The sequence below is a fragment of the Pristis pectinata genome, chromosome 21 (genome assembly GCF_009764475.1).
Source record: "Pristis pectinata isolate sPriPec2 chromosome 21, sPriPec2.1.pri, whole genome shotgun sequence".
NCBI lineage: Eukaryota > Metazoa > Chordata > Chondrichthyes > Rhinopristiformes > Pristidae > Pristis > Pristis pectinata.
The window spans coordinates 3194222-3206800 of NC_067425.1; the positions used below are offsets into that span (position 1 = coordinate 3194222).

The following is a 12579-nucleotide window of genomic DNA, read 5'->3' on the forward strand; positions in this document are numbered from 1 at the left end:
CTTAAACCGTTCAGTGCAGTGCAAAGCTTGGATTTTGGTTTCATTTCAACATCTTGAATTTCACCATCTTGCGTAAGAAGCCTTTGAAGGCATGGCATTAACCATTCAGTTACAGAAGGAATTTCCAGTTTATAATACCGGCATACCCCTCATGTATTCGTAACACATGTAAAGATAATTTTGATCTATAATGGAGAAGAGATTATCAATACATTCTGGTTTCATCGGTTTATAAAATTGGCCTTTAAATGTTGTCCTCTCTGTTGGGGTGGGTGGACTAAGGTGGGGTGCGCTTTTGAGTGGAGAGTTCTCTTTGGCCTGTTGGGGAGCTGGGAGTTGTGAGGAACATGCAGGACAGGACGGTGAAACTGAGAATCAATCGGGTTTATTATCACTGACTTGTATGATGTGAAATTTGTTGTTTTGTGGAAGCAGTATAGTACAAAGACATAACAATTGCTATAAATTACAAAATAGTGCAAAACCAAAGGAATACCGAGGAAGTGTTCATGGACTGTTCAGAAATCTGATGGCGGAGGGGAAGAAGCTATTCCTAAATTGTTGAGTGTGGGTCTTCAGGCTCCTGTATCTCCTTTCTGATGGTAGTAATGAGAAGAGGGCGTGTCCCGGATGCTGAGGTCCCTAGTGATGGCTGCCGCCTTCATGAGGCATCAGCTCAGCCATGGTCTCGCTGAATGGTGAAGGGATCTTGTCGGGTCATGAGGTTTGATTCATCTTCATATATTCTTATGATCCTTGCCCAAATAAAAACTTCCCCCTCAGGTCTTCAAAGTACTATGACCTATGGAGACCCATTTTGCACATGTTCTAACTAAAAGCAGTATGATATATAACTGGAAACGCTTTTCCCTTTGTGATGGTTGAGGCATAAATATTGGCCAAGATATGGGGTAAACTGCCTTGCTCTTTGAATACGAGTATGTGATTTGTCAAACTAAGATAGCATAAAGATCTTCAGTTTGGAATTGGTTTATTATTGTCACATGTACTGAGGTACAGTGAAACACTTGTCTTGCCCACTGATCAATTCATATCAGATCTTACTGTCTCATCTGGAATGCAGCACTCCCTCAGTAAAGCACTTTGGTTTTGGCCTGGATCTTGTGCTTGAGTCTGGCGTGGGAATTCACCCCACAACCTAATTCTTCTGCAAGTGTTTGCATCATTTTCTGTTCACTTTTTCACTCTTCAGATTTGTATTAGCTATTATCGAAGGGTTTGATGTCGTTTGAGAAGTTCGGGCTGAAGTATTTCCTGTTTGGGTTCAAATGTAGTTTGGGGGTAGAAGAGGTGAGCAAGGTCAGCCTCTTGATTCAAGCTGCAGACTGGATGCTGGTTTCCAGTACTCTGGTTTCCTGGTACTGCTGGCCATTATACAGCACTTCCTTCCAGCCCCCACCCTGTCTCACTGTCAGAGGAATGGTCACCCATGGCACCTCCTTAATCCCACTAACCAGCCCTGGTTTTGGTGCTGTATTTATGAGTGAGGGAGATCCTGGGGAGACGTGGAGAATTGCTAATTGCTCATATCTAGTAAAGGTCGACTATTGATTCTAGCCCATTCCATCTCTATATAATAAGTGCTCTGGTTACCTCTGCCAGTATGCTTCTCCATTCCTTCATATGCACAGTTCTTTTATCCCAGCCAGCAGAGACAAACCCATACAGTTAAAAAGGAGTAAACTCTCTTTTTTGCCACAGGAATAAATAACCTTCTGCTCCCTCGTCTCAGTTTATCTACTGATGCAGCTCGTTTGTGCTTGTTTTCTCCACATTGATCTATTCCAGTCCAGACCTGCCTTCATCTTTCACTCTGCATAAACTGGAGCTCATTACAAACTCAGTGCTTGCATTCAAACCTGTTCCAGGTCCTATTGTCCCTGTGTTCATTGGAAATTTCTATGTAGCCCCAGCCTTTAAGCTCTTCCATCCTCCAGCACTCGGAGATCTCTGATTTCCTCCAATTCTAAGCTCCCATATATCTAATGCTGAACCGTTAGCTGCCTGGGCTGTAAACTCTTGCATTCTCTTCTTAAACTCGCCCATCTTTTTCCCTCTTTCCTCTTGAGGATGTTTGACCTAGCTTTTGGGTAAATAATATCCCCATATATTGGGTGTCATAGTAGCATTCCTGTGAAGTATCTTGTGACTTTCTACTGTGTTGGAGGCAAGTTGTTTTACTTGCTCAGTGTTTCCATACTGCCCACATAATGGGGCACACTGCTGTCAGTAGGTTTCTCTCCCACTTCGTTTGAGGTGTTTGGTGCAGTCATCATGGCCCAGTTTAGCATCAGCTACCTGAGCACAGAACCATTCGAAGGGTTTTGTGGTTTGAGAAGCTTGGGCTGAAGTATTTCCTGTTCAGACTGGAAGTAGAGAAGGTGAACGAGGTTACCCTTTTGAATACAAACTGAAGGGTGCATGCTGGTTCCTGGCACACTTTCTCCAGTGCCGATGGCCATGTATAGTACTGCCTTTCTCACTGCCCAACCTTGCACCCAGTGTTTAGATCCAACAGCAGATAGAGGTGCGATACAGTGGGCTGTTGGTTAGCCGGCAGTCCAGTCTTCGGAGCTCCCGGTTCTGCCATATTGTTTCTGGGATGCATTGCAGAATCTAATGGCTTAAGGCACTTTGCCAATGGGCACATTCACTGCTGTTGAGTGGCTTTGCTCAGATGTTACTTAGACATCTAAGGTTGTTGTATAGTCATGACTATTAAAGGAGTGAAATGCATTTGTAGCCAATGGAAGCTGTAATAATTAGGGTGGGAACTATAGATGGAAGATCATTTTGTATTTTCCCCACTGCTTGCTGACTTCCTTAAATATTTAAAAAAAAATATCCTGATGAAGGGTCGGCCCGAAACGTCGACTGTTTATTTCCCTCCATGGATGCTGCCTGACCTGCTGAGTTCCTCCAGCATTTTGTGTGTGTTGTTCCAAAATATGCTTTTAAAGGCTGGGTGTTTCTTTCACCCAACACTGGTGTTGGAGGGAGAGAACAGGTGCGCAGTTCTCACTTTTCTGGTATCTGGAAATTCTCAAGCCTTGTGAAGCTGGATCAGAACGTAAAGAATTGATTGGGAATTGCCCAGGAGCAAAGCTGCTGTCCTGCAGCCCAGAGTGATCCACACCCCCACTTGGTCCTCGAATATTCAAGATCAGCCACTTCCAAGCAGCTTCTGAAATTGACTCTGGCAATCACTGACACACCACACCTTCTCACTTGCTCATTTTCTATTGAGTGAAGTAATTCAACAGGCAAGTATTCAATTGTTAAATAATTCCTGTGAATTTTGACTGCATCCCCGTGGGCACTATGGTATGTGTCTTTGATGCCATTGTCCTTGACTTTATCCAGCAGCACACCATCTTCCATAACCTGCTGCTCCCCCAGCCTGCCAAAGAGCTGAAAAACACCAAAGCTTTGGGAGCAGACTAGGTTAAAATGTGGCAGAGAAATAGTAGTTCAAATTCATGACCTCATCTCTCCTATCTGGGTAAAGTAGAGCCTGCCAGCAAACTTCAAATGCTGTAATTGTGATTGCCTCCAATAAAGGAGTCCATTCTGATTGGGTTAAATGGTGGTCTCCCTGCTACTGCCATATTGTATGAATTCCCCTCAACCACCACTTCCCAGAGTCACAGTGCAGATCTCACCAGGCAGGAGGTGAAAGGGATCTGATTTTCACAATGTACCATCCACCATACATAGTCTTTCCTGACATCTTAAAAGGCTTTAGCTATCAGCTGGGAGGAGTTATTGAGGATACTTCTCAAATTTGGTTCTGTACAAAAATGTATTACCATTTTATGCTGCCTTCAGAATGACGTGGTCGGCACGGACTGGTTGGCTGAAGGGCCTGTGTCTGGGCTCTATTGCTGTATGACACAGGCAGTCGTCATATCACTGGACTGGCACTGACCTTATCCCACTTCAGAGCATGGCATGTCCTTGCACCAAGCCTCTTCTCAATCTTATTTGGGAAACTGTATTTCCAAGCTCAGAGCAACAGTGGAGTTAATGTGTGGGGCAGGTGGGAACCTGATCAACCTTCAATTCCCTCTCCAGAACCAAGGTCATCCCAGTTCTCTGTCATCAGCCTTTGTACCTTACTATGAAAGGCCAGGTGAGAGGGGGTGGGTAGGTGGGTGGGGGAGGGAGGGGTGATGAAAGGGAGTGATGTAAGAAGCTGACAGGTGATGGATAGAAGAGGCAAACGGCTGAAGAAGATGGAATCCGGTAGGAGAGGACAGTAGATCATCTCAGGATTGAGGGTCTGCTTATGCTCAAGCAGCTCCATTGTGGAGGGTCACATTGTCTGCAAGCTTGACACCAAACCCCTGAAGCAAGCAGGAGATTTTCATTAGACAGAGAAGATGCTTCAAGAATGTTTTCATCATTGTCTCAAGTACATCACTTTCTTACCAAGTGATGAGCGTGGTATCCAGTGTCATCGAATCGTACAGCACGGAAAAGGGCCCTACTGTCCAACTGGTCAATGCTGACCAAGATTCCCATCTAAGCTGGTCCCATATCGCTCTAAACCTTTCCCGTCCAAGTACCTTTTAAATGTTAATGTACCTGCCTTCTCCCACCTCTTTGGCAGGGCATTCTCTGACCACCCTCTGCATGAAAACACAGCCCCTCAGGTTCCTATTAAATCTCTCCCCTCTCACCTTGAACCTATGCCCTCTAGTTCTTGATTCCCCAACCCTGGGAAAAAGATAGGGTCAATGCACACAATCTATGCCCTTCATAATTTTATACACCTCTGAGATCACCCCTCATTTCCTTACGCTCTGATTGAAGAAAAAGAAGTCCCGTCCTGCTCAACCTCTTCATAACTCAGTCCCTTGAGTCTCAGCAACATCCTTGTAAATCTCCTCTGCACTCTTCCTAGTGTAATGGCATCCTTCCTAAACAGGGTGACCAAAACTGAACACAATATTCCAAATGTGGCCTGACTAATGTCTTGAACAACTGCATCATAACATCCCAATTTCTATACTCAGTGCCCTGACTGATGAAGACCAGCTTGCCAATAGCCGCCTTCACCACCCTGTCTACCTGTGATGCCAGATTTTGTTTTAATTCATTTTGTGCAAGCAACTAACATCTGACAGTGTTGTTGGTCTGAAGGAAATTGTCAGTATAGGGCTATAAAAGACCTTAAGACAGTTTGTTTTTTTGCAATCTTTGCACTCCCCAGCAGCTTGGGACTAAATGTTCCGGGACTAAATGGCCAGGATCCAGACTGCCTGCTGACTTGAGATCTGAAGGTATGGACATTTACAACAAAAAAAACCTGTGAAGCTTGACCTGTTGAGCCTGTATATTGATGTATAACTATATTCTCTCTTTATCCGTGTGGAAAATAAATGTCCGGATGCTAGAATGTTGGCGTCAGTGTTGTGGAGGAATTGTCCTGGGTTTTAACTGCAAATTTGATGGGGCCTCTTTGAGAAAGGTTTGCCCTGCCAAACTAGCACATTTACTCAGTGAAGGTCCTGGGCTAAATCATGGTGCTTGCAGATATTGGGTGGGATGGACTCGGAAGGGGAGAGGATGTGGATGGGGAGATGAGACTGACATGAGGAAGTTAAGTTGTAACCTGCATTCATACTCCAGACTTCTACACTGCTGGGTGGAGAGTGACATGGGTGTGTGCACAGGACTGGGTCAAGCTTAACTGATACTTGTCACTCCAACCTGCCAGGGCTGAATTCTCTATATCTATATTAGTCACACGTACATCTTTTGAGTAGAGTGTTCTGGGGGCAGCCCGCAAGTGTCACCACTCTTCCAGCGCCAACATGGCATGCCCCCAACTTCCTAACCCGTACGTCTTTGGAATGTAGGAGGAAGCCAGAGCACCTGGAGGAAACCCTCTACTGATTTGCCATTGAAGTATAGATGTACAATATAGCTACAGTGGCTCATCCTGCCCTCTGGATTATTATATAACATCTTACTATCTTTCCATCTGGCTTTCTGGCATTTTCTGTGCAGAAGGGGCAGAGGTGTTGAGAATGAGTTGGGACCAAAGCCAATGAAGCAGACAGCAGCTGTCAGTGGGGTCAATTTGTGTTGATTTTTAAAAAGTCAGCAGAGGCAATGCAAGGTGAGATTCTGGGGTATGTAGTACAGGAGGGGTGGGGGAGCACACTCTCTGCACTCAAGTGAACACCTAAGCAGCAAGTGACCTTTGCAAATCCAGTCAGTTCAGAGTATAGATGCTGTTCTCTCATTTAACATTGTGTACACTGACACACCAACAATCGCAGCTTCTATTTTATAGTGCAATTAGGAAAGGCATCTATAGAACTCTGACAGTGTTAGCAAACAAGTTGATGGGTGTGTAAAGGTGGCATAATTTAGTCAAAAAGTTGTTTCAGACAGTACCTTAGAGTAGGAATGCAGCAGACAGGGCCTTGGCAAGTGAAACCACTGCTATCATTGGTGACATGATAGGCATGAGGCCAGAATTAGGGCGTTGCCAATTTCTTCATGAAGTTGGTGGGGGCATTTGGAGAGGGGTCAGGCCATGAAGAGAATTTGAAATAGGCGAAGGAGAATTTTAAGATGTTTTTTAATTGGAAGGCATTGGAGATGGCCAGCACCAAAGGAAGTGTAAAAGTCACTCACCAGCAGTGGTGTGCACCCTAACCTTTAACACTGAGCTTTGGAAACATTTTGATTTACTTGTGGTGGGGGGAGGAGAAGCTAGTCACGTTGTTGTGATGGAAATTATAGGTTAAGCAAAGAGTATAGAAAAAGCTCTATATTGTCCCACTACTTATAAATGTGTCTTTTTGTGCTAATTGAATATAAGATGCTCTATGACTAAGAATATATCTATTAGAGCAACAAAAACAGAAAATACTAGAGAGGCAGTAGGTCAGGCAGCATCTCTGGAATCAGAATTCCCACTTTGGTTTGAAGACAGTTCTGATGAAGTCAGTCATACAGCACAGAAACAGGCCCTTTGCTCAAATTGGTCCATGCTGAACAAGAATTCTCATCTATGGCAGTCCCATTTGCCCTCTCTCCACAACTCAGTCCCTCAAGACCCGGCAACATCTCATCTCTGCAGTCTTTCCAGCTTAATGGAATCTTTCCTGTAACATGGTGACCAACACTAAACACAATATTCCAAATGCAGCCTCACCAAATGTATCTTACAACTGCAACATAACATCCCAACTTCTATAAGCATATACTATATGCTTGGTGTATCTTCAAGGAGACCCAACCCCCTCTGAATATCAATATCTTTCAGGGTCTTCAGCTTGAAACGAGCTCTTCCTCTCTCCACTGATGCTACCTGATCTAAATGTTTCTAGCTGTCTGTTTGTATTTCAGATTTCCAGCATCGTAGGTTTTTGATTTCTATTCTCTCAGTATTCTGGGAGCATACTGTTCTGACCTAACAGCTCAATAAATTAAATTCCACTAATGCATCGGTACCAAAAGGCATCCTGACTCTCTCAATTTAATTTAAAAGGTTTCTAACTGTTCCAGAGAACTGACTCTGTTAAGTCCTGCTGCTGTTTTTTAGTTTGCATAATTCATTATTGAGTTTTTAATCCCCTCCCCATCTGAAGATGCCTGAATTAGGCTGGGCTACTAGAGTCATAGAGTAATACAGCACAGAAACAGGCCGTTTGGTCCAATTCATCTGTGCTGATCAGATTCCCATCTAAGCTAGTCCCACTTGCCTGTGTTTGGCCCATATCCCTATAAACCTTTCCAATTAAATCTTTCTCCTCTCACCTCAAACCTATGCCCACTAGTTCTTGATTCCCCCAACCCTGGGAAAAAGACTGAGTGCATGCAGCCTATCTATGCCCCTCATGATCTTATACACCTTTATAAGCTCACCCATCATTCTCCAATGTTCCTATGTTCCCGGTATCGAAGGAAAAGCAAGGTAACATGCTTTAATGACTACCAACCAGTGGCTCTGACATCCACCATCATGAAGTGCTTTGAGAGGCTGGTCATGGCATGCATTAACTCCAGCCTTTCAGACAACCTTGACCCACTGCAATTCGCCTACTGCTGTAACAGGTCTACAGTGGACACCATCTCCCTGGCCCTACGCTCATCTCTGGAGCATCTGGACAATAAAGACACCTACATAGACTATTGTTTATTGACTACAGCTCTGCCTTCAATGCTATAATTCCAAGCAAAGTCATCACCAAACTCTGAGACCTGGGACTCAACACCTCCCTCTGTAACTGGATCCTTGACTTTGTGACCAACAGACTGCAATCAGTGAGGATAGGCAGCAACAGCTCCAGCACGATTATTCTCAGCACCAGTGCCCCACAAGGCTGCATCCTCAGCCCTCTACTCTCCTCCTTAATATACTCATGACTGCGTGACCAGATTCTGCTCTAACTCCATCTACAAGTTTGCAGATGATACCACTGTAATGGGCCGTATCTCAAATAACGATGAGTCGAAGGAGATAGAGAGCTTAGTGACATAGTGTCATGACAACAACCTTTCCCTCAATGTCAGTAAGACAAAAGAGCTGGTCATTTACTTCAGGAAAGGGGGTGGTGTCTACATCAATGCTGCTGAGGTCGAGAGGGTTGAGAGCTTCAAGTACCTAGGAGTGAACATCACCAATAGCCTGTCCTGGTCCAACCATGTAGATGCCACAGCTAAGAAAGCTCACCAGCACATCTACTTAGGAGGCTAAGGAAATTTGGCATGTCCCCTTTGACAGTCACCAATTTTTATCGATGCACCATAGAAAGCATCCTATCTGGATGCATCATGGCTTGGTAGGGCAACTGCTCTGCCCAGGACCGCAAGAAACTGCAGGGAGTTGTGGACACAGCCCAGCACATCACAGAAGCCAGCCTCCCCTCCATGGACTCTGTCTATACCTCTCGCTGCCTTGGTGAAGCAGCCAGCATAATGAAAGACCATCCACCCGGGTCATTCTCTCTTCTCTCCTCTCCCATCAGGCAGAAGATACAGGAGCCTGAGGGCATGTACCACCAGACTCATGGACAGCTTCTATCCCACGGTGATAAGACTATTGAATGGTTCCCTTATATGATGAAATTATTGTCTACCTGCAATGCACTTTCTCTGTAATTGTAACACTTTATTCTGCATTCTGTTATTGTTTTTACCCTGTACTACCTCATTGCACTATGTAATGAATTGATCTGCACAAATGGTATGCGAGACAGGTTTTTCACTGTACCTTGGTACAAGTGATAATAAACCATTACGAATGAATAAAGCCCTAGCCTGCCCAACCTCTTCCTTTAGCCCAGGCTACTGTACTGCTGATGTCAACCATTCTGTTATCCAGCCACCATACTTCATGCCTCTCAAGTGAGTACCAGCCAGTTATTCAACCATACGCCATCACAACCATCCCTCCAGTTTTTTGCTTTACATCAATTGGTAGTAATTAGCAGTGAGAGCCTTGTTGGGCCTTTCATACATCTTTCCTCCCCAACATCTGTGCCTCCCCTAACCATTCCCACCCCACACACTCGCATCTCATCTGGGTTAAGTGGGTAGTACTCTCACTTCTCAACAGTATGATTTGTGGGTTCAGGCTCCAGTCCAGAAAACTGAACAACCAAATCTAGGCTTCTCCCTTCTTCAGTACTGAAAAAGGGTCTCGACCCAAAATGTCAACTGTCTATTTCCCTCCATAGATGCTGCCTGATCTGCCAAGTTCCTCCAACATTTTGTGTGTTGCTTCAGATTTCCAGCATCTGCAGTCCCTCTTGTGTAACCAAATCTAGGCTGATGTTCCAGTGAACAACAAAGGGAATTCTGTGCTGTCAGAGGCACTCTCTCTTGGGTGAGACTCTAAATTAAAACCCTACCTCATCTGAGGGTAGTTACAAGAGCTTCCAGGACATTAGCACAGAGGTGTCAAGTTCAACATTACTTAATAGAAGAGTTTACTTATGAAGATACAGTATAATGTGCTTTTTTTGTGGGAGCTTGCTGTGTACAGGTGATCCGCTCGTTACGGCCATTCAGGTAACAGAAACTCGTCCTGACAGCATTCCCAAATCACTACCCGAAAATTTGATGTACAGAATAAAATTCGGTCTTACTCAATGTGGCGGGAGAAAAGTAAAATCTTTTTAACTCATTTCTTGATGCATGTGCACATGACATGGCTTTGTGTTATGGAAAATTGTGATATGGACTGTTTTCTAGGAATACAACCCCCCCCCCCCCATATATTGTATCAATTGCCCCTACAGATTGACTGCTGTGCTTCCTACATTGAAAACATGACTGTACACTTTGTGTTCCTAATTGGCTGTAAAGCATCATGAAGTCTTAAAGAAGATGAAAAGTACCTTGGAAACGGGAACTCTTCATAAATGCAGACCACATTTGAGTTTCTCCCCTGTTTTTCTCCCCCACCCCACTGCATCATGCCAACCCCAACACTGATTCCCCACCCCTTCCTGAAAAACAGCAAAAAAAAATTTGCAATGTCCCTAATCTGAAATGATCCAAAGCTATTGGCAAATTAATAGTGAAGGAAAGTGGATTAATTTTTGAGGTTTGGATCCATCCTCAGAACTGGAAGATATTACAGGTTTTAGAAAGGAACTGAATAAAAGTACTTTGGGGGAAAGAAAAGTTATCAAACCCAACACTGAAATTGCATTTTCAGTGATGTCAGCTAATTTGGTACTGAATCTGGGTTTTATGACTACATGTGATGCATTGCATTTACCAGTTGCGTAAGCTATAGGAAAGGGAACTTAAGGGAAATCTCCATAAAATGTAAATTTATATAGACTTTGTCCCAAATTGTGTTTCTAAGTAGCGTTGCTGAATTACTGGTGACTGTTGCCCTGTGCATCATGTCATTATTGGGTTAGATGTTTGATCAGATTTGTCAGTCTGAAATTCCTCAATTTCTACATTTGCCCAAAATACCATCAGTATTCATTATTATGGAGTAAATTGGACAACTTCATTAAATTGCTTAGTGCCAAAAAATGTGCAGTTAAATGCAGAAGTCCAATAACTACTACCCTTCTACTGCTGTTCCATAAACTTTGCTCCGCTGATACCTTGCTGATAAACTTGCCATTTAAACCCTTGCAAGGGTGTGAATTTACAGTGCCCACCCATTAGTTACCCACCAAACATACTCCCTCACTTTTGTTTTCTCTGCATGACTTTATCATGAATATTCTGATCCATGTATCCTTTTGTAGACTCTTTCCATCTGTAATGATTTCTCAGTCTTATGGTTAAAGAGCTACATTACTGTTTATCCAGTTTGCACAAGCCACAAATCTCCTTCTGTGAGTGCAGCACTGGATCTGATAACCACATTTGGGAGGCAGACAACTACAGGTGCAGTGATCACTGTGACTAGAAAATTTGGTGTCAATATACCATGGAAACTGGGAGCAGGAATTGACCATGTTGGAAATGGGCAATGGAGCGAGCATTTCCCAAATGGAGAGAAAAAATAGAACTGAGAAACACTACATCTTGCAATTGGAAATGGAACAAGTAATTTGTAGACCACAAGGTTTCTGTGTATTGCATTGATGTCACAGAAAGGGGACATATTTGAAGAACTAGAGCTTTCATTTGTCTGGTTATAATTATCTGCATGCAGTAATTTGCCACCTTTTATATAACTCTTCCATATGTGCTAAGCATGAAACTTATACGCTTTTCAAATGGTGATGATTTCAATAAATATGAGGGCTCTTGACGCATCCATTATTTCTGTCTACATCAAACCGAGTACAATGTATAGCTGGATGGCATGTAATGTTCTGTGTCCCTTAACCTTAATTCCAGAGGCTCAGTCCCAGATAAACCAGTGTGGTATTTGCACTACTTCAAGCCATCCCTGGGGCATAGTTTTCTTTTAATTATCAAACAAAATGCTGGAAACACTTAGCCAGTCAGGTAGCATCTCAGGTTCGTAGCGATACAGCACAGAAATGAGCCCTTTAGTCCACTGAGTCTGTGACACCCATCAACGTCCCACTTACACTAATCCTACATTAAAACCTATTTTATCCTCCCTACATCCGTGGAAAGAGAAAATAAATCAGTTTTCAGTTGGGGAGAAATTGGTAGAATAAATAGAATATCTTGTAGGATGAGACCAGGGTTGCTGAGGGGGTGATGTAGAAGTTATCTGATCAATGGGACAGATAGCAACTACAAACAAAGGAACATGAAAAGTTGCAAAATGCAGTGCTGAAGGACCTTGGGCAGGTTGTGCTCATGGAGAGAGAGAGAGCTCAGCCAATATCCCTGATGGATGCCTTGTAGCGGAAATAGCCACTTCTGATAGAGTATGAGAATTACCTGAAGTTGTGGAGTACGATACAAAGTCCAGAAGGACTCAAGTGTGGGAACTCCAAATTCAACTAGATTAAATACCACTCCCTCAATGAGTTCTGTGTTTCACTTCTCGTGTTGTTGGATAATTTGCGATCAAATTACTTCTCAAGGTGGCAGTTACAGTCAGGCTGAAATTAGCATCAAGTGTACTTTTAGCCTGCA

General features: G+C 43.6%; 1 protein-coding gene across 4 annotated transcripts in view; it reads left to right on the top strand.

Moving 5' to 3' along the window:
* The window catches only part of LOC127581461 (flotillin-2), a 101806-nt gene that overhangs the window by 928 nt on the left and 88299 nt on the right, over nt 1–12579 (top strand). The gene's annotated exons all lie outside the window — the stretch shown is intronic.